At 40.4% G+C, this 23504-nt stretch overlaps 2 protein-coding genes across 3 annotated transcripts in view; one reads left to right on the top strand and one right to left on the bottom strand.

The window, feature by feature from the left end:
* The window catches only part of akt1 (v-akt murine thymoma viral oncogene homolog 1), a 100914-nt gene that overhangs the window by 53256 nt on the left and 24154 nt on the right, over positions 1-23504 (bottom strand). The gene's annotated exons all lie outside the window — the stretch shown is intronic.
* The window catches only part of zbtb42 (zinc finger and BTB domain containing 42), a 45196-nt gene continuing 38101 nt past the window's right edge, over positions 16410-23504 (top strand). The window contains exon 1 of the mRNA XM_052015835.1: positions 16410-16500. The gene's annotated coding sequence lies outside the window, so the exon portion shown is untranslated. The remainder of the gene's footprint in view (positions 16501-23504) is intronic.

Raw genomic sequence — 23504 nt, 5'->3', positions numbered from 1 at the left:
CCCAATTTACGCTCCCAAGATCCTGCCTAATATTGTTGTAATTAACCCTCCCCCAATTAAAAACTCTCCCATATTGTCTGCTCCTATCCCTGTCCATGGCTATGCGAAAGATCAGGGAGTTGTGGTCACTATCTCCGAAATGCTCGCCTATCAAGAGGTCTGTCACCTGACCAGGTTCATTGTTAGTACTAGATCCAGTATGGCCTCTCCTCTGGTCAGCCTGTCCACATACTGCATCAGGAATCCTTCCTGGACACACCTAACAAATTCTGCCCCATCTAAACCTTTTCCACTAGGGAGGTGCCAATCAATATCAGAGAAGTTGAAGTCTCCCATGTCAACAAACCTGTTATTTTTGCACCTTTCCAAAATCTACATACTTATATGTTCCTCAGTGTCCTGGTGTCTATTGAGGGACGTATAGAATACTCCCAATAGTGTGATGGCTCCCTTCCTGTTTCTAACTCCCACCCACACTGACTAAGTAGACAATCCCTCTACAATGTCCTCCCTTTCTGCAGCTGTGATACTATCCCTGATTAGCAATGCTACTCCCCCACTCTTTTACCTCCTTCCCTGTCCCTTTTGAAACATCTAAGCCCCGGAACATCAAACAGCCAATCCTGCCCTTGCGACAGCCAAGTCTCTGTAATGGCCACAACATTGTAATTCCACAAACTGATCCATGCTCTGAGTTCATCACCCTAATTCTTAATACTTCTCGCATTAAAGACATTTCAACCCATACAACTGACTGCATTTATGCCCTACCCACTGCCTTTCCTTCCCTACAGTCTCTCTGCATAATGCATCTTGCTTTACACCAACTGCTCCTTCATCTGACCTGCTACCCTGGTTCCCATCCCCCTGCCAAACTAGTTTAAACCCTCCCCAACAGCTTTATCAAACCTGCCATACCTTCCTATTCTTGCCCTCACTGGTGCCTGGCACAGGCAGCAATCCAGAGACTCCCACCCTTGAAGTCCTGCTTTTTAGCTTCCTTCCTAACTCTTTAAATTCCTTCTTCAGGACCTCATCCCTTCTCCTGTCTATGTCATTAGTACCACTGTGTACCATGGCTTCTGGCTGATCTCACTCCCCCTTAAGAATACTGTGGACTCGATCCGAGACGGCTCTGACCCTGGCGCCTGGGAGGCAATATACCATCCAGGAGTCTCGTTCTCATCCACAGAATCTCCTATCTGTTCCCCTAACCAATGAATCCCCTGTCCCTACCGCAGTCCCCTTCTCCCACCTTCCCTTCTGTGCCACAGAGTCAGACTCAGTCCCAGAGACCTGGCTGCTGTGGCTTTCCCCTGGTAGGTCATTCCCCCCCACCCCCCCCCCAGCAGTATCCAGAATTATATACTTGTTATTGAGGGGAATGGCCACAGGGATACCCTGCACTGACTACCTATTCCCTTTCCCTCCCTTGACGGTTACCCAGCTACCCGCGTCCTGCAACCTAGGTGTAACCGCCTCCCGGTAACTCCTGTCTATCATCTCTTCAGTTTCCCGAATGATCCACAGTTCATCCAGCTCCAGCTCCCTAACACAGTCTGTGAGGAGTTGCAGCCAGATGCACTTCTTACAGGTGTAGTCATCAGGGACACTGCAGGTCTCTCTGATTTCCAACATCCTGCAAGAGGAGCAAATTACTGACCTGCCTGCCATTCCCAGTTGTCTAAACTGTGCAATAAGAATAAAAGAGACCTTACCTGAACCTCACCTTAGCCTCCACTCACTTACTAAGATACCTTTATTAGTCACATGTAAATCAAAACACACAGTGAAATGCATCTTTTGAGTGTTCTGGGGGCAGCCCGCAAGTGTCGCCATGCTTCCAGCACCAACGTAGCATGCCCACAACTTCCTAACCTGTACGTCCTTGGAATGTGGAAGGAAACCGGAGCAACTGAAGGAAACCCACGCAGACACGGGGAGAACGTACAAACTTCTTACAGACAGCGGCCAGAATTGAACTCGGGTCACTGGCGGTGTAAAGTGTTATGCTAACCGCTACACTACCGTGCTAACCGCTACACTACCATGCCTGCCCACTTACTCCGCCTCTTCACTCCAATGTCTCTTAAGCCAAAGCCTCAAGGTCCCACTTTTACACTGAGCCATTCATACAATGACCACTCTGCTTGAGCTTACCTTCTTCTTATTGGCTGCTGCTGCCCAATTAGCCCGAGACTTGCACTTCAAACTGCTTCCCACTCTTGCTCCAGTAAAAAAAAATGCTTGTACCTGGAATTCCCTGGAAAGCCACACAGGAGGTCTTACTTCCCCAGGAGGCTGTCAGAGTCCCCCTGCAACAAGACCAGTTATCAATTGCCGCAGCTAGCACTGCATTGCCTGCTGCAGACAAGATCACTGCGACCCTTCACTTCTCCTCCTCTGTTTTCTTCCACGGGAGGTATCAGTAGCATTAGCCAGTCAGGACCTCATGCCTGCATTAGCAGCTTGATGATTTCTTCTTAAAACAAACACTTTCAGTAATTTTCCGATGGACAAGCAGAACTAGGGTAGAGTTCTGGGGTACAAATAGATTACTTCGCCAAGGCTAGGGTGTCAGTGGCTTTACTTATCAACCAGAGGCTTCTTGAGAATGGCTTCACAAACTGCATTGGCTGCCTCTGTTCTTGTGCATTGGGAATGTTCACCAACAGTGCATCACGTTGGTTCATTCTCGCTTTCCCAACATTCCTGGATTTTTTCATGGCACACTAGCAAGAGGTTAGGTTGGTGTTCATATCCCCTGCATACTTGGCTCATCACTCCTCTAAGGAACATCCAGTCTGAGGTAACCAACAATGAGGTGCTTCTGTGAACTAAACCCCCTGCTGCATGGAATAATGAACACCGAATTAATGACTATAATGCATGGTCAGGAGGCTTCTTGTGATCCAGTTGACAAAGATTGACCTGTACGTTAATGGTTTTCTCTATAATGGATGACTTTGCTCTACAACACAAAGCCATCACTGGATGAAAACCTTCAGCATCACGGTGGAAAGGATAACAATGAAGGAGGAGCTTTTTGTTTATTCTGATGGAACATGTGGCCAGCATTTATCACCCATTCCTAACACCAAATGAGATGAAGAAGAACCAACTGCATGCAACCAAGAGTTCTTATAAAGCAAATTATCTCACCAAACCCTGTCTCCCTCCTGGTTCACCATTTATATCCAACATTTCTCCTCCAACCTCAAAAAAAACTGCATCTGCATGAAGATTAAGAGTTTTCTTCACGTCAGCTCACACTGCAAAGCCCATTGAAGATCAAAAAGCTGCAAATACTGAAAACCTGAAATAAAAGCAGAACTCCTGGACATGCTCACAGATCAGCCAACGTCTGTGAAAAGGAAAACATGGTTAACATTTCAATTCTGTCAAAGTATCTTTAGCTTGAAACGTTAATGCTGTTTCTCTTTCCGCAGATGCTGCCTGCCCTACTGGATATTTCCAGCATTATCATTTTACTGCATAGCCTATATTTGCAGAAGCTAGTGTTCTCGGTACTTTGAAAGTCAAAATTGGTTGATTGTTCACCTTTAGGGAGATAATGGCCCCACCTCAAGTCTGTACCTAAAAGAGACCTGACAGACCTAGAAGGTGGAGGAGCTAGGATTAGCAAGAATAAGAAGCAGTGGATGAGTGGATACAGTACACCATGTGCATGTTTGTGTTACGGTGCGACATTTGTGGCGGATGTGATGTCGGTGGTGGATGTGAGTCTGCATGAATCAGCTGTGTATATGCCCAAGGATATTTGTATCTGTGACATGCTGGACGCATGTCTGTAAAGCAGAAACAGCAAATGGAATATATCCAGTTGTGCATCCTTCATCCTCCAGTATTTTCTCTTCAGATTATGTTGATGGTGGGCTCTTCAATTCAACATGTTGAAGTGCCCAGGCATGGTAATATAGGAAGTGCCTGGTCCAACCACATGGACGCCATGGCCAAGAAAGCTCACCAGTGCTTCTACTTCATCAGGAGGCTAAAGAAATTTGGCATGTCCCCTTTGACCCTCACCAATTTTTATCGATACACCATAGAAAACATCCTATCCGGATGTATCACGGTTTGGTATGGCAACTGCTCTGCCCATGACTGCAAGAAATTACAGAGAGTTGTAGACACAGCTCAGCACATCACAGAAATCAGCCTCCCCTCCATGGATTCTGTTTACACTTCTCGCTGCCTCAGTAAAGCAGCCAGCATAATCAAAGACCTCACCATCCTGTACATTCTCTCTTCTCCCCCTTCCCATTGGGCAGAAGATACAAAAGCCTGAAAGCATGTGCCATCAGCCTCAAGGACAGCTTCTATCCTGCTGTTATAAGTCTATTGAACAGTGTCTTAGCACAATAAGATGGACCCTTGACCTCATAATCTACTTCATTATGGCCTTGCATCTTATTATCTGCCTGCACTGCACTTTCTCTGTACTGTAACACTTTATTCTGCACTCTATTATTGTTTTCCCTTGTGCTACCTCAATGCACTGTTGTAATGAACTGATCTGATATGAAGGAGGGAATCAGTAATTTTGAGAAAACTTAGAGAGATCTTCATGGAAATAGATGGGAGCCTCGAATTTGTCAGACTTTCCAGCAGCTGTCTAGGTGTGCACAGGCCCTTTAAATTATCACAAAACAAGCCACAACACTCTGGCCAGGCCTGTTTGGGTGTGGAAGGCCCAGTATGATATCAAAGTGAGTGCTGAACATCAGACACTAAGGATTACACCAGTGAATGCATCAGTTCTATTTTCCAAACCTCATCACTCAGCACACGAACACTGGTGGAACTTTTACGCCAGGACCTCCTCCCGCTCTTGTACCATTCCTCATGCTGTGCACCAGTTTCTCCGATAACAGTCTATATGGCTTGGCCTATGCTGGTGGTAAAGGCTTTTTTAAGGATGAGGAAGGGAAGAAACATTAAGTGTAACCAAGAGGAGAAAGTAATTCCCAAGCCAGCAGTAGGTTTTGAGAGGGAGAGAGTAGACAGAAGGATGTGTGGCTGGATGATAGGCATGGGTTAACAGAGAAGGAAAAAAGTGATATCATAGAGCTAAACTAGGGAGATGAGTACTGCACAAAATGAGAGAGACTTGAATGGCTGTTTATATTGGCTGTTGTAAATGTGCATCACATCTTCCCTTGCACTATACTGCAGCCAGTTCCTGGGAATAACATTCAGAGCATTAACTAGCTCATTGGCAGAGAAGTGAACTACTTTGCTGCTGATCACTTGCACTATGAATATCTTCCCTACAGCAGAGAATCTGAGGGCTCTGATTGAATCCAAGTTGCCATTGACTATCCACTCATGAAAAATGCTCTCCTTTAAAGGGCTGCAGACTGTCTTTTAAGCAGAGGCCATCTCATCAGATTTCCATGCCTCATAAAGTTGTTTACAGGAATCAGTTAGCACCAACAGCTAGCATACTTGGTATACCACAGAAAGAGGGCATTCAGCCCATCAGGTCCATGCCAGCTCCCAATAGAGCAACTCATTCCTCTTTTCTTATTTCCCCAAAGCCCTGCAACTTATTCTCTCTCACATGTCCATCAATTACCCTTTGTTCTTTTGCCACATACCTACATTAAGGGGTAATTTACAGTAGGCAATTAACCTACCAGCACATCTCTGAGATGTGGGAGGAGTCCGGAGCATCAAACAGAAATTATGTAGTCACAGGGAAAATGTGCAATCTCCATTCAGACAGCATCCAGGGCCAGGATCAAACTCAGATCCCTGGAGCTGGGAGGCAGCAGGGCTAACAGCTGCATACTACCTGCTAGATGATTTTAATGGTATCAGAACCCAGCACAGAAATACCTCAAGCAATCAGAACAGTCATCCTGTATAAGTCGCCTTTTATGTTAGGCCATCTGATTTCATCAAGGTACCGCACATGATATCTGTACCCTAGCAGGTTAAGAGAGAGTAAATACATTGAGTCTGGCATTCTATTTATGAAAGTAGATCTGTAAACTGCAAGATAGTTTAATATGCCATAATACTTCAAACATGGCACAAAGTCATTGCCTTGTAGCTAAAGATCTGTGATACAAATCGGATCTTCATGCTTTGCACAGTAAAACAGTGGAAATCACGAAGAAACCAAATCATTCTTTGTGTCTATTTCAGTTAAGGAGAAAACTGGACTGTATGCAATGGACCTCAAACACTCACTGGCATTCTCAATCCAGACCCTCACAACAGGAAAGCAACAAGAATCAGAAGGCGATTATGTCTGTGGAATCATTTTGAGATGATTGCCACCCAAAGCATGTTGATCTTTTCACTTGCCCCATTCCTACCACTTCACAGACATACAAATTAGAGATAAAAAGCTTAATTCCAACATTTTCCCACTAATAGTAACAGAACCAGACCTATTCAAATGAAACAAATACTCCCAACCTAAACTGGAAATCTACTTAAATGTAACTTATAAAGGATCAAAATACAGTGGAATTACAAAAGCTCTCTCTAAATAATCTAATAAATAAGGTGGTTCAATGTTTTCGTTTAATGAGATTGTTCCTTCGTTCATGATGTCTTCAAAAACAACTTGAACTGAAGATGCAAGACTTTTAGAGATGGATTTCACATCTATACAACTTCTACCTTTTTGTCCATAGCCCAAAAATTACAGTACACCTATGTCTGAAGAGCAAAAATGAATCTTGAAATATGCTTAAGTAAATGGATCAAAGAATGCCCATAAAAGATTAAAAATGATCCTCAACTCAGAGAAAATTTTTATTATTTATCTCAGAACCTCACTCTATACTTACTATTATACTGAAAACAAAACCAATGTAAACTTATAATTGTTTGAATAAGTTATAAAAATTACAAAGATATACCTCAAGTCATGACTGAGATTTGTTTACCACTACATTGTCTTTCACCACCTCGTGGGTGATGAAACCTAGTGCTTTCTTGCCTAATAACTAGACTGTCTAATATCACAAGCTGCTACTTCCAAACAAGCATCTGGGTAACAGGCAATAATGAACCTCCTAAACTCTAACTAGAATAAAAGTTAATTCATCTTTATTTGCCAACTACTACATTTCTGTTACTGCACCAAGTTGATGCTATGCCAATACCACACCCTCTCCCTACTAATGCAATAGACTGGCTTCAAACTGTGATACAGGCTTGATGGAGATCTTAGAAGATATGGAAAAAATATAGGAGTCAGTGTGATTTTCCCCCTGTATGCTAAATAAAGAACATGTGTTTACTGAGAACCTCAGTTTTGTTTGGCTATTGAGAGAGAATAGGACTGCTTCTTTGTTGATTTTCTACGGTCACTCTCTGTATCCATTCTCTAACTTTGCCTCCAGCATACAGCTGCGGACTGTTCTGCTGTGCCTTGCATCTCAATGAGCCAGCTCAGACTGCAGTCAGGAGTGCAACCCAATGGAGAGGTCAAGCTTGAGTCAGCAGACTGTCTGCACTAGGCTGGCACTCCGCAGCTTAGCAATGCTCGGCATCTTTCAGTGGCCATATAAGGCAGCTCAGCATTAAAACCACCTATTCACAATAAGGCAAATCCACTTTGCTGTTTTTCTATGCATTTCGGTCCTATGAATTTTGCATTAATGAACCTACAACAGAATGCATTAGGATGACTGACAGTCTCATCAACAGGTTGACGAAAAATGCCAGCGTCTCAAGTGCCACTACAACCTTTTAAAGCTAAACCTTATTCTCACGCTCACACTTTACATACTGCACCTGCTTAATTATCATACCACCATGCATGTGTTTGTGCTCAAATCGTGAACTTACAATTAAAAGAATATGTCAATGTAACTCCAGCTTATTTTGTTACATCAACTATTCAGCTTGCTTTCCTAAATGCTGACGGCAGGCAATAATTAAAATTATTCCTAAAATTCTCATCTGACCTCTGCATCAATAAATTTGGTGAACCTATAGAGATGCAAAACAGGCATCAAGTGACTGCATGTCTAACATGTGCTGTTAGATAATATTCATTTATGTTGTAATCAAAGTAACAACCATCTGTATGGACCTGTGTTCTATTTTTAACATAATATTTGAAGTTCAATTAGAATATATAATTTATTTTTGAAAGGTATTTTCCTGCTTCTTGTTTTTGGATCCCCACACATACTATTCCCTAACCAAGAAGGAAACAATTTTCAATTGTCTGTTAGAAGGTGTACAATTTGTGTGAGAGGTTTAAGTTCTCTCAATTCCTACTATCTGTTTGCATTAACAAGTTCTTTAGACAGCCCAGTTGAACTCACTAAAATTCACTTTATGAAAGAAGCCTATATCTTACTATTCCATAACACTGCTCATTACTTTACATGCATTTACTGTCATTGCATCCTGCAAATATCAATGATTAATAAATGTACTCAACCTTGTTGAAAATTTGTATTTTCACCTCCCCCCAAAAAACATACAACACCATGTGAAATAATGAAATTATGTTAACATCTCAAACTTCACTAACAGTAAAGTGCAGGTAAATAGTAGCATGAAAAATGTCAAATGACTTGTGATAATTTGCAGTTTAACCATGGGGTTTGTGATCACTGGCTGTAAAAATATTATGAAATGGATGTGAGTAATGGGCAAGGAATACTGATCTATATTGCAGTTGGAGAATGCACTGCCAACTGCAATAGTTGAATCCTATGACTGAAGGGATAAATGAAAAATTGCAGAAGAAAATGTTGTTCGTCAATTGTTAAACGCATGACTAGAGCCAACTACACTAAAATGTAGATAAATGTGTATAACTCTTCAAGGTAAAACACAAGCAAGAAGTTAATTATTTTTACCCAGGTATGGCTCTGGTCATTAAGCAAAAGATGCAGGTTATCCAATGATTAGTGGATCACTCTCAATATTGGCAACAATGAGATGGGACTTAAGTGATGAAATGATAAATGATGAATCCAATATTATTTCCCTTGCTAGTCAAGATCTCTCACTAAGACAGAAGTCTCAAAGTAAGACAAACGAACACCCCACAGCACTCTGTTAGTTACTTGAAATATCAGAACTGATCATTACAGTACTCACTAATTATCAGTTTTATTACAGGTAAATTAAGTGAATTCACATAGTCCAAAAATGGAACAACACTAATTTTATTAACAAAAGATAAATGTTAGTAAAAATTATTGTGCTAGAGTTCAGACTGAAAATGAGGACAAAGCTTATTGCATTTATGTTCATTTATTCACAAATTGGATAGCAACTTCAGGCAAACACTGGTACCCGGTTAAATACAAAAATGTGGATGTTACTGCTGAATTATTTTATTCATCTATAAGCTGCACAAAAATAGTTTCTTACTATGCAGCTCCCAATTCAAAAGTATTCAAAAGCTTGGCATTCCTGTACTTACATCATGTTAATGGACTAAACCCATCACAAAAGATTAATTTATTCATTTCAGTCAAGATTACCCTTTTAGCAGTATGAAAAATCATAATTACCACTTAATTTTACAAGTGTAGAATCTCAAATTTCACTTTTAAATGAAAAGATTTAAAAATAAAAATAAATTACATTTTTGTATCTATTTTAACTCTCTCCTAATCCAAACTTCATTTCGTACTTTGCTTTCAGTATCTGATTGATAGTGAATTTACTATTCTATCTTGCATATCCTGATTCAACCCCTGTAGTGTTCACTAACAGTTCTTAAATCCAATTGGTTTATGAGACATCAAGTTGTTTGATCTGTTCACAGAGATCTGAGATGCCCTTGGAGGATAGTGTATTGTTTAAATCTCTAACTTAAAGCAATTACTTGGAAAGGGCCACAGGAATTAAGGGTAATTCTGATAAATGATTCCTGATTTCAGTAAATTCTTTTGGAAATATATGGACAATATGATAATAACTACAATTTAGCATTTTAATAAAGTGCACCATCAGTTTTGCAATATGACTAAACTGTTGCATTAATATGTGATAGTCAATTCAGATATCTATCTTACACTACTCTCTGTGGAAAACTTCATTCTGCTGTGTTGGTATGGGGAAAGGCAATTTTGTTCTACAAAAATAATAAGTGTATTTAACAAAATGATAATGTGTTATTTCAGATACAACAGCCCAGATTTTGTTCACAGGAGAGCAAGCTCTTGGATTCTGTACCAGATCTCAGGTCCTACACCAGGTTAGAACTAGCACAGCATCTGCAACTCCATTGATTTCAATATAGATTGTAAGACGACGAAAAATCAGTTTCATTCAATACCTTCAATTACCTATAAATGATTTAAATATTTTACTTGTTAAATATTTAATTTTTTTTAAATGCTTCTACACGTCTGAAATAAAGATATTTAAAACCTCTTACCTCATTGACAGCTGGCAAAGCTGGGACAAGACTCTCCTTGCTTTCATGGGTGTTTAAAAGGCTGGGTCTATAAGAGCACAATTTAAGGCGATGCCACTGGAGGCTGGGAAGCTTCAGACCAGGTTTGACCCACACATCTGGATCAGTTAAGCTAGTGTGTGTCATGACTACAGGCAACAGCTGCTGGCACTAGGCCCAGCATGACCTAGCCCCAAGATATCCAATTATTTTTCAGTCTTTATACAGGAAGCAAGATTTCAAGCCATTGAGACAGAACTATGAATGCTCAAAATGAAACAACATACATAATCTTAATTCAAATCTAAAAGCAGACTAGAGGTCAATAAAACATCTTAATCATGAGCTCAGAATTCACCTTTGTAAATAAAAAAAATGCTCTTTTTCAAGTACTTATTATTTTTAAACAATTTTATATTATTCCTTTCCTTTATGCTCAGCTATAAGGTTTGTTTATATAAATATAACAAATACAACCAACAAAGAGGTTACTCACAAAGGAGCTGGCTTCTTAATGAATCCTACATCAATGCTCGTCAAACACACTAGTTCTAATTAAAAAAGGTTTGTAAAATCTAGAATCATTTTGCAACTGTTGGCAGGTTCAATCCATGTTAAAGGTACAGTAATTTGTTTGGATATCCTGATGGTCTGGCATCTGGCTCACTCATTAGTCTGGAATGTGAGCCAAGAGTTCAGAGGTCAAGCACCATGTAGGCTGGAGCCAGGGGTCTGGACTATGGGCCAGGTGGAGCCTGGAACACCAGGAACTTGGGTGGGTTTGCAGCCAGAGCAGCAGTCTGAAATGCTTGAATGTTTCCCACTCCCTTTAAGCTCACCAGGTCATCCTACTGTGTAACTTGTAAAAAAAAAATTGAAATGAAAGTGTGTTTAGGTAGTAATAGGAGTAACATCCAACATTCTAGGACAGAGGTTTTCAACCTGTGGTCCATGGACCCCTGGCGCGGCGGGTTGCCAGGGGGTCCGCCAGCAAGCCAAGAAAAAGATGGAAAAGCGACCTGTTACAAATACGTAGCTTACTTGCTTGCTCCAGTTTTCCACTATTCAGAAAATCGGCCATATCTATTCTATCTGTTATAGGCGACAATCTTAGAGACTTAGACAGTGTTCCCTTCTGGTAAGCTGCCGCTTAATATTCGATTTGTGTAGTCAGAGTAGTCAGTAGTGTTCACTACTCACTACTATTCTGTTGTGCACTGTAATGTTAGTGAGACTGAGTGACGTTGTTGGTGTGCCTTAATAATATTGCTTACTTACCGTGCATTTACGCCACAGTGACGTCACTGTTAAACGAAAAGTGCGCAAGCGTGTAAATTTTAGATTAGTTTTGATAATTTTGTTTATCAGTAATAGTAATTAAACTGTCCAGTGTGTATTGCTGAGTATGGAGAAATTTCTGAAGAGAAAAGCTGACCAGAAACCAGAAGATTCTGATGACGAAGGGGATAAGGGTGACCGAAAGAGAAAACAATGCAAGTACGATCCAGAATACATTTCATATGGCTTCATCGCAGTGGGGACAAATGCGGACCAACCTCTCTGTGTTGTGTGTTTGCAAACACTGTCCAACGATGCAATGAAACCAGCGAAATTGAAGCGCCACTTAACAACAGTGCATCCAGATATTGCCAGTAAACCGAAGGAATATTTTGAGCGGCAAAAGGAGCTGTACCTCAAGCAGAAAGGCAAAACGACAGCCTGCGCCACTGTAAATGAGAAGGCTCTTCTCGCATCATATTTGGTAGCATTACAAATAGCACGTTCCAGACAGCCTCACACAATTGGAGAAGAGCTTATACTGCCTGCAGCAGTAGATATGTGCAAAGTTGTACTGGGAAAAGAATCCAGTCAAAAACTGAAAGCCATTCCACTGTCTGATGATACAGTAAGCAGAAGAATTGGCGATATGGCAGAAGATATACAGAGCCAGCTGATAGCACGTCTTCAGCAAGTCAGATTTGCGATTCAGCTCGACGAAAGTACTGACGTTGCCAGTGCTGTGCAGTTGTTGGTTTATGTTCGATATTGCTGGGAAGGAGAGGCTTTGGAAGACTTTTTGTTTTGCAAGGCACTCCCAGGGCGTACAACTGGTGAAGAACTTTTCTGTCTGCTTGACACTTTTTTTGTACAATCGGCATTGGCGTGGACACAGTGTATTGGAGTATGCACGGATGGTGCTGCCACAATGACGGAACGGAAGTCGGGTCTAGTCGCACAAGTGAAAGAAGTAGCTCCACATGTAGCAGCAACCCTCTGCATGATTCACCGTGAGGCTTTGGCTGTAAAGCATATGGATGAAGATCTTGCGGATGTATTTTCCACGTGCATTAAAATAGTTAACTTTATCAAAGCCAGGCTGCTCAATCATCGTTTGTTTGAAAACATATGCCGTGAAATGGAAGCCGAGCATAAGCATTTGTTGCTACGTACAGAAGTCAGATGGCTGTCACGAGGCCACGTTGTGCAGTGTGTATATAAATTGCAAGATGAACTGCTCATTTTTATAAATGAGCATAACGGATCATTGGCACAGTTCTCGACAGATGAGACGTGGGTTGCCAGATTAGCTTATCTTGCAGATATTTTCAACATTTTGAACAGCTTAGATCTATCATTGCAAGGAGCTGGCTCAAATGTTCTGAAAACGCATGACAAAATCAATGCCTTCCAGAGAAAACTCCGTATCTGGAAGGGAAGATGCAAGCAAGGCGTCTATAATATGTTTCCGCTGTTGGCTGACTTTCTGACAGTGAACAAGACTAAGACAGAGGCCATTGCGAGCACCGTTTTGAACCATATTCAACAGCTGTCACATTATTTCCATGAGTATTTCGGCGACGATGACACGAGCATGTTTGATTGGATTCGAAATCCGTTTGAATGCATGCTTACTGATTTAACTGGACGTGAACAAGAAGAAATGGCTGAACTGTCATCTGTCAGGACTTTGTCCTTGCAGTTCAACCGAATGTTACTGTTGTCGTTCTGGATAGCATGTTCCCAGGAGTATCCACTGCTGTCCGGCAAAGCCATCAATGTTCTGTTACCATTTGCAACCACTTATTTGTGCGAAATAGCATTTTCTGCAGTCACTGCCATGAAAACCAAATACAGATCAAGACTGAATATTGAGGATGACGTACGCGTATGTGTGTTGCACATACCACCACGTTTGGACAAACTGCAGTGCAAAACAGGCACAACCTTCACATTGAACTGAACACTGAAAGACACCGCTGGTAATTATCGGTGATTGAAATAGTCACTATTTCAATAGGGCCTATGTGCAGTAATTTAAGTGTTGTATGCATGAATTATCGATTGTTTGATTTTGTGGGCTTTGGGGGTCCACCATCTAACAAGGACATGTTCTGGGGGTCCGCAGCAAGAAAAAGGTTGAAAACCACTGTTCTAGGATATCTACTCCAGTACTACCAAAGTCTCAAGGGTGCTGGATTATCCATAATACAGAGGAGGATGTAAAGTATGAAGAATCTTCAAATTAAAATTCTTTCATGTTAGTAGTGCAAAACTCTTGGTAATTACATTAAGCAATGATCAAAAATGATGCACTTGAAGCTTGCATGAACTCTTCAATTGTTATGCATGGAGAAGATGCAATGGGCAACCTCACAAATGGGGCTTAAATGATCAATAACATATAACTGAGGTCTGGTCTCCACAGTGCCAGGCTCCTGCCTGAAGTCAAAGTACTGCAACCCCTTTAGCAAGTCTGCCTAATAATAGGGTTCTGTGGATAGCTTCAGCCACATACAGTAGGCAACAGTTTTATCCAACTTTACCTAAATAAAGTTGCAATCATTTGCTATTTTCTTGAAGAGAATTTTTGGTAAAACTGATTTCTACTAATTATATATATATTTTTTGTAAACAGGAGGTTGTATTTATCCTCATGCCTCGTCTCCCATAACTCAATTCTCATTGCAGAGGAGTTTCAAAATGGATAAGATTATTCAATCTCATGGCACAGTGGCAGAGCTTGTCGAGCTGCTGCCTCACAGCTCCAGCGACTTGGTTCAGTCCTGACTTCTTGTGCTGTCTGTACGAGTTTGCACCTTATTTGGAATTGGAATTAGTTTATTATTGTCACTTGTACCAAGGTACAGTGAAAAATTTGTCTTGCATACCATTTGTACAGATCAATTCATTACACAGTGCATTGAGATAATAGAAAGTAAAACAATACAGAATGCAGAATAAAGTGTCACAGCCACAGAGAAAGTGCAGTGCAGTATTTTTGTGACTGCATGGCTTTCCTTCAGGTGCTTAGATTTTCTCCCACATCCCAAGGACATGGGGGTGTCTTTGGACATGGGTTAATTGGTCAAAGTAAATTGCTTCTAGCGCAGAAATGAGTGGTAGAATCCAGGGGGAGTTGATGGGAATGAAGAGCATAAAATGGGGTTATTGTAAATGGGACCTTGATGGTTGGCAGAGACTCGATGGGCTGAAGGGGGCTGTTTCTGTCCTCTGTGTTACAAGATGGAATTTATCACCCAGTTCTGATTGTATTGAATAAACAGAGTAGCTAGCCAGAGCACTTCACAATGTAAAAGGGAAATTACATTTTCACTGGGTTACAATCATATTTAGGTCATATTGGGTGAGGGAGCTGATTTCCTTTCCAGCTGGGTTTATAATCTGGTTTTTCTAAAATTTTAAACCGAGTTCAAATCTCAAATTGACACGGGTGAATTTGAACTCATTCGGTGAACAATGTCAGTAATATAATCACTACAGTTTTGTAACTTATCGCAATTTTGTTTTAAACATAGCTTTAACTCCTTATTAGTTTCTCACCTAATAAGAAACAACAGCAGTAAAATTAGAAAACTTGCACTATTCCCTGTTCCAATCTAGCTTCCTTTTCTGTTCTACAGAGAAAGGTTCTCCTGTTCCCACTATTGTTATATGTTGGCATTAACTCTTTATTAAAATTCTACATTCAATTGTTTACCATCATATTCCAGTAACGTCACATTTTGCAGTTGTAAAGCGAGCTGGTTTTGCACACTGAAGTTGCTACACAGCAGGCCTATGGAGCTTGGAGACAGCTGATGGCAATGGCTGTCAGCAGCCCCTTTTGTGTGAAAGTTCCAGCCAAAACCCAACATCTGCTCCGATATAATTTACTTTTTACACGACATTTAGCAAACACAGAATCAATTACACATTATAAAAACAGCATTATTTTCTCTATGTAGAATTTAGGATCACTAGTCCTAACTATACACCAAAGAATTCCTGCTAATCTACTCCTGAGAAATGGGAACCTAATTAGATATTAAACTGTTATCTATAATGTTGAAAATTTAGCAGTAATAAAACTGCAGGGAGAATAACTCATAATACTAATTCAGTCAGAGGTACAGATTACTGAATCTGTACTCTAGTAGAAATGTATTCTATCATGCATTACCAAACCATGTGAAACTAGAGCAAGCTTTTGCATCTGGCTTAAAATAATTCAATGAAAGGCTGGCGCACTGGCATTTAGACAGACCTCCTGCATGTACAGAAGATCCGGTGGGCACTTAGCCATAATTACTAAACAATGTTTCTCCTCCACTCTTTCAGCTGTAGCATACGCAATACAATTTCTTCAGACAAACTAATGGGGAAGTTGTACATTCTGAACAAAAGCATCAATTGTACTGTCCAAACAAGTAGGGTTTTATTCCCTTTGTTTAAAGCTGCGACAAAATGCCTTGCAACACCTTTTCAATAGCAGTAGCCTCATCATGTAATACCCATAAATGGCCTCACAGTACGAGTTGAACATTTTGAATTGGTGACAAAAAAGGACAAATAGTAATTTAGGTACAGCTAAAGAGAAGTTCTATGCTTTGGGCTAAACATTCCACTTACACAGCATAAGCATTCTCACCATCAATAATACAAACACACCACATTGAAGAGGATGGTGAGAAAACCACATCTATCTCCCAAGAACAGGCTCATAATTTCATATGTTCAGATGTAACTGTACAAAAGCAAAGATTTTGTTCTGTAATCCCTGACCTGTTGGAGTAAACCATTAATGGGTAAGTGATCATCAAACAGCAAAATAGAAGTGACTGAATGTTTGCGTTTAAAACAGTAGCCAAGCAGATAAAAAGAGAGGCTGCCTGGTATCTCATTTGCATGCGCGTAGCAATAAGGCAACATTAAAACTGTTGCTCTGTAATGCTGCAGGAAGCATACAGCAAAATCATCCCATATACTCTTGGAAAATCTAACGTAGGTGAACAGGTTGCTAAATTGTAGGGAGCAAACTCGCTCAAAGGGAGAAAGCATGAAAAAAGGAAAGATAGTAAACAGAATCAAAAGTCTTTTTCTTAAATAAGGGAAAATAATTTTTATATCCAAATGAACAAGAATTTGATACTGATACTTTTGCACATGTACAAACAGAATGGATCTTCAATAAAAACTGAAAGGTACAAGAGTAAAGACATCAGTGACATTTGAGAATTCTGTTGTTAGTGGAGCTGCTTCTACACATTGGAATTGAAGCTAGCAAGAAAGAAAACAGTCTTTCACATTAGTCAAGGGCCAAGGTTAAAATTATGACCACTAATCCTCCAGACAGCAGCTACCAAGCTCTACCACCCCAAAGGCTTAAACCAGTCACCCATAAATAATACGGTCAATTTCATCCGCAAGCTTCAGCTAATCCACAGTTCTGTAGCCGATTCCTCCCATGTTCATCCATTACCCCTCTTTGCCATGCCCTATGATCCCCATGTCTACTGGCTTCAAGATCACGATCCTAACATGCAAATTCTTCCAACTCTCTCTCAGAAATCCTTCTAGCCATATGGTTAGTCCACATTCTCTGCTTTATCAACTCCAGATTATTCATGTTTCATTCCCACTGTTCAGTCTTTCAGCCTGAAAACACTATTCTCTATTCTTCTAAAATCATTTTTTTCTTGCTACTGTTCATTAATCATACCTTCAGCCTCAGTCAGTCCTCTCCCTTTGGTAAAATACTCTGCAAAGTTCTACATGTGATGTAATACATTAACATTGGATGCAATAACAAGAGTTAAGAGACTACAGCAGATTTCCTACAAGTACTAAAACTGCTGGGTCAATATAAGCCCTGATGGAAGTCAAAGAAATATGAAAACAGAGTTTAGTAACATTTCTTGTGGGTACTTTAAGAGCCATGTTAAAAAAAGAGATTGTCTTACCTCAGTGCCTTCTAGAGGAGTATCATTTTATTTTGCATTAGATGGCACACATTGTGGAATTCATACCAGCTTCCAATTATAGACAATAGTAGTATAAAGCTTCATTTTAGTCCTTTTGTTTCATCCTGTTTATAGCTGTGGGCACACTGAGGTATTTTATGTCATACTTTTTGTATTGAACCCACATTTAAATCAAATACTGTCACTTTGGCGTCATTAATTAAGTGGGCAGAAATATACAAACTAACAGCTTCAAAACAGGAACAAAATAAATTGGCAGTTTAGCACGTCACCTCTCTTCTGAGATAGTTGTAAAAATTCAACTGAATAACACTGGTTTTCCTTGGCCTATGATACTGTAAACAAATTTGTTTCTAGGCTGAAGTGCAATAAAGACCATTTCTGGATCATTTCATACCATTTCAAAATTCAGCCAGGTACATCCCTTGCTATACTCCATTTGCATCAATACAGGGGAACAATGACTACTGGGCACTCCGTAGACAACTATCTCCTCCCAAAGCCATGCTGGTGCAGATTTGCTCCTGACATGTTCCTCTCTTCAGTTAAGTCCCTTATTACCCACCATCCAAAATGACCTCGGATCCGACTGTTAGCAGTATATTTATGCTCTCAATAAGCTACAACATCCATTCAGTTGTGCCTTTTGGGTGCACTAGAATTTCAAGGACTACCTCAGACATCAAGGCCAGAGAAACCTATATATTAGAGTCATAGTCATGAAGTCATACAGTACAGAAACAAACCTTCTGGCCCACCCTGTCCATGTCATCCATCAAATACTTATCAATCTGCACTTGAATCAGGCTGGGACTGGTATACTGGCAAATCAAATAACTAGGATTGTAGATGAGGCTTTTAAATAAATAATCACGTAGAGGGTTTTGGTGAAAGGTGGCTTTGGAGCTGGTGCCCTAGTTGTCAATTTATAAAATCCATAGATTCCACAACCATTACCACAGATTGTTGGGGAGAAATTTAACTCCTGTATTTAAGAGAGGAGGAGGAGAGAAAATGGGGAACTAGAGACTAATTAACCTATTGTCAGCAGTTAGGGAAAATGCTGGAAATCATTATTAAGAAAAGGTAATGGCACTTCAAAAATAACAGGATCGGTCAAAGTCAACATGGATTTATGAAAGAGAAATCACGGTTGAGAAATCCATTGGTGTTTGAGGCTGTAACTTGCAAAGAAGAGGGGACCATTAGGTGTGGTGTATTTGGAATTCAGAAAGTCTTTGACAAGTTACCACACAAAAGGTTATGAAACAAAATTAGAGCACAGAAGTTAGTAGTACGGATTGAGGATTGGCTAGCGACAGCAAACAAAGAGTAAACAGATGATTTTCGGGTTGGGAAGCAATGACTTGCGGAGTGTCACATCTCTTCACAGTCTACATCAATGATAATGATTTGGATGAAAGGACCAAGCATACCATCTCCAACTTTGACGATGATACAAAAGTTGAGTGGCAATGTGGGTTGTAAGGAAAAATAGAGATGCTTCAGGATATACTGTATAGATAGGGTAAATGAATGAGCAAATCCAAATAGACAACATCTACTACCCTACCTTCATCTACCTTTCTTGTTACCTCTTCAAAAAACTCTAAAAGGTTCATCAAACACGACTTCCCACGTACAAAACCATCTTAACTCCTCCTAATGAGACTCTGCCTATCCAAATGCTGGTAGATCCTGTCCCACAGAATTCCCTCCAGTAACTTCCCCACTACTGATGTCAGGCTGACTGGCCTGTAGCTCCCTGGCTTGTACTTGCTGCCCTTCTTAAACAATGGAACAACATTAGCTACCTTCCAGTCTTCAGGAACTTCACCAGTGGCTAATGATGAAGTAAATATCTCCACAGAGGCCTCCGCAATTTCCCTAGCCTCCCACAAAGTCTGAGGATGCACTCGGTCAGGCCTGGGGATTTAACCACCTTAATGTGCCGTAAGGCTGGAAATAGCTCCTCCATGGTAATATGAATTTGCTCCAAAACATCTCCGCCAGTTCCCCTCATCTCTTGAGCAACCACGATTTTCTCCTCAGTAAGCACAGAGGAGAAATATTCATTAAAAATCCCACCCATCACCTGCGGCTCAAAACATAGGCAGCCCTGCTGATCTCGAAGAGGACCTACTCTCCCCCTAGCCACCCTTTTACTCTTTATATAGCTTATAGAGCTATAGATTATAGCTCTTCATATAGCTATATATTTCTTCCATTGTGAAAATTAGCCAAAGACCGGTAGCTCCAGAGATCTGAAATAATCTGCGAACAATATCCCATGGCACTTAATTGAAAAGCAAAAATTGATACTCATACAAGAAAAGCAACTAAAGCCATAGTCATGGACTTCAAAGAGGTCCTACAGAATGGCAGAGAGGAGGCAGAGATACCAAGGAAAGGAACACTGGACAACTGATACCACAAGCGTGGTCTTCACTAGTAGGGGATGTACAGAGCCCAGAGTAAAATGGACAGGAAGTTCAGGGGCCAGGTCATTCAACAGGAGGAGCTTACAGACCTGGCAGAGCCAATGCCATTAAGATGAGATTTTTAAATTGGTGAAGCAGGAACCAATAAAATTATAAAGGCAGAGATGGTAGGCGGGAAAGATGCAGTAAGCAGTGCTTTAGATGATGCAACATTTATACAGAATGGAAGGTGTGATGCTAACCAAGATGGCAATTGAACAGTTAAGTCTGAAAGTAAAACACACACGCTTGAGATCAGATCAACTGAAGAAGGGGCAGAGTCAGGGTAAAAAGGATATGAATATTTGTAAGGAAAAAGGTAATGAATTCAGAGGGTCAGCTCAGAGTCCAATGAAACGTTGTGAATATGAACAATCTGCTTCAACCCAAGACCTTCAAGTGGGAGTACTGAAGTGTCTCAAACTTGTGGCAGGAACTAAAGATAATGGGTACAATCTTCCCAGTGCTTCAATGGACAAAATGGTAAGGACCAGGGCAATGAAAATGGAACGGAGGGAGTGTTTGGTTGCTTACATACTGGGACAAATGGAGGAACAAAGCCCAGGTGTTCTATGTTTTAAAGTGCTGTTATAGGTGGTACTTGGGAGGTTTTCCCAAATGGGTGGATATTGAGGATTAGAAGCTAGATGTGAGTCACTGTGTGTACAAGGAATTGGTCAACGATGATAGTGTTTATGATTGAAGTCATGTGCATTGAGATGGCAACACTGCAGTAGTGGTATTGAATAAGCTATTAACGTCTATGCTCAGATAAGTGGAGGATCTGACTACAAAAAAAGACTTGCATATTTTAACATGAGACATTAGAAAGAGTACTATCATTGCTTGATATCAATGAACCCATTACATTATTGCTCTGTCGCAAAACAGCCATGGACCATTAAATATTTGAGATTTCTTTCTTCAAAAGTTTCTCAAACTAAAGTCAGACCCAACTCAAAACCTGTTTGTTCTTTACAATCCATGCTTCTTGTAATGCATGAAAACAAGAGGTTATGATGTAGTTAAAAATTAAAAGTACAAAGTAAACTATTTATGTATAGTACTTTATTTAATGAAGAGAATGTAAGTGATGCCAGATTTTGCTGGAGCAGGTGCCCCTTAGGCTGAAGGGAAAACGTTAAAAAAAGTTCTGGTTCCATAATACTATGGAGTGGGGCACTGGGACTTGATTGATTGACAGGATCAGCAGTGGATCTTTTTCACCAATGAAATGGAACCTTTGGAAAAAAAATTTAGAATTGACAAGGTGGATGAATCAGAGTTAAAAACTACAAAGAAAATAAAGATGCTGAAAGAAAGATTGGATTCAGAAAAAGTGATGGTAAAGGGGACAAATGTTAAAAGCTTAGAAGTGATACTTAACTTTTAATTATGCAAAAGTAACCAAAACTAATCTTGCAAAGTAAATTGTAATAAATGCTGACACTTTTCAATTAACCAAAACCATTTTTGCAAACATCAAATAATGAATGCAACAAAATTAAGTTCCAGTTGAATGTATGAAAACTCAACATCAAAAGAATAAAATGTCCTCCAAGCTATCTTTTGAAAACCAGCAACACCTGCTGATTGCTAAATGAACTGTTAACTTAAGATCATTAACATTCTTTGAATATCTTCAATGAATGTTCTAAAAATATGTAGATTTCCTGTGGTCCCATAGTTGGGAGTTCTTGAAGTTAACCAAGAGTTATTTTTAATTAATATTTAAAAGAACAAAAGTAGCACATTTGTTTCCACAGTACAATGCTACCACTATGAACCGTATAATAAAAACATCAGCACACAAAATTCAACAGAACAGGGGGTGATTATATTTTAATTCCATACTTTCTTGCCCATTTGTTAATCATCTACCCTGCTTTAGATTTAAAAGTAAATCTGTTTTCCAAAAATTAAAATAGTACAGATGCTGGGAATCAGAACTAAAGGCAGACAACACCTGTGGACACTGAGGTCAAGCAGCTTCTGTACTTATCTTATGTACCTAATTCCAGGCTTGAAGATGCAACAAATAAGCAGAACTAAAAACAAGAGAAATAGGAGGAGGAGGCAGTATATGGGGGAGATGAGGTGAGGTGTTTTAGAATGTAGCTGAAGCAAAGAGAAAATGGATATGACACCTCCAAGCTGCTGTTGATGCTTTCACTGAAGCATACAAGAGGATGGGCCTTGCATTCAACATTTGCAAGACAGAGGTTCTCAACCAACCTGCCCCATCACACTACACTGCCTTCTGTAAGTGTAGGTTCATGGTGAGACCCAAGAGAGCGTGAACTACTTCTTAAACCCCAGGAGCCACATCTCAGCCAAGGCAATGTTGATGATGAAATCCACCAATCTGCCAGCCAACATTTGGTCAATTGAAGAAAAGAGTGTTTGAAGATCAGGACACAGACCTGGTCTGCTGGAAGGCAGTGATCCCTGCTCTCCTGTTGGTTTCTTAGACTTGAACTACCTGCAACAGACACCTCAAGGCACTGGAAAAATATCACCAACGATGGTTCTGCAAAATCATGCAAATTCACTGGAAGGAGAAGTGAATCAGTGTCAGTCTGCTCTCCTAGGCCAATATTGGCAGTATTGAGGCCCCAGTTTCACCACTGAGGTTCAGGTGACCTTGGTTCTGGAATGTACTCACTGCACGTTGCACAGATTCCCATCAATGTTCAGTTCGTAACATTAGCTCCACTCCCACAGGAACCTTGTTGGAGGTGTGGGGCAACATCACAGCAAAAAACATTGTGAAAGGTTTTAGGGCAATGATGCCTTGTTTCATGCCCGTCTTCACTCAGATTGGCTCTATCAGTTAATATCATGGCCTGCATTTCATTATGGAGCAAGCATTAGATGGAGGTGAATTTCTGGGGGCAGTTGAATTTGCAGAGGGTATTCCACAGTCCCTCTTGATTGATGAAGTTTAAAAAGGCCACTTCCAATAGTTGCTGTTGCTTTCTGCATTTCTATCGAGTTATTGTGCAGTGAACAATAACCAGGTTATTGTTAGCTGGGTGGGCACTCTGTTAGCATGGACTTGTTACGCTGAAGGGCCTGTATCTGTGCTGTATTGCTCTATGCCTCTATGAAGCACAGATGAAATTAAACAGGAAGAGTTGTAAAGTCCTAATATGGAGGTGAGAAGCCAATAATGGAAAAATAATATTATCATTCAATAAATAATGAAATGATTCTTTTTTGGAGACATAACCAAGAAGGTCGATGAGGGAAGGGCAGTAGATGTGGTCTATATGGACTTCAGTAAGGCCTTTGATAAGGTTCCACATGGTAGGCTATTATGTAAAGTTAGATCACATGGGATCCAGG

This window comes from Pristis pectinata, chromosome 1, assembly GCF_009764475.1.
Source record: "Pristis pectinata isolate sPriPec2 chromosome 1, sPriPec2.1.pri, whole genome shotgun sequence".
NCBI lineage: Eukaryota > Metazoa > Chordata > Chondrichthyes > Rhinopristiformes > Pristidae > Pristis > Pristis pectinata.
The sequence above is the reverse complement of the archived record's forward strand: the minus strand, read 5'-3'. Positions and strand labels throughout refer to the sequence as shown.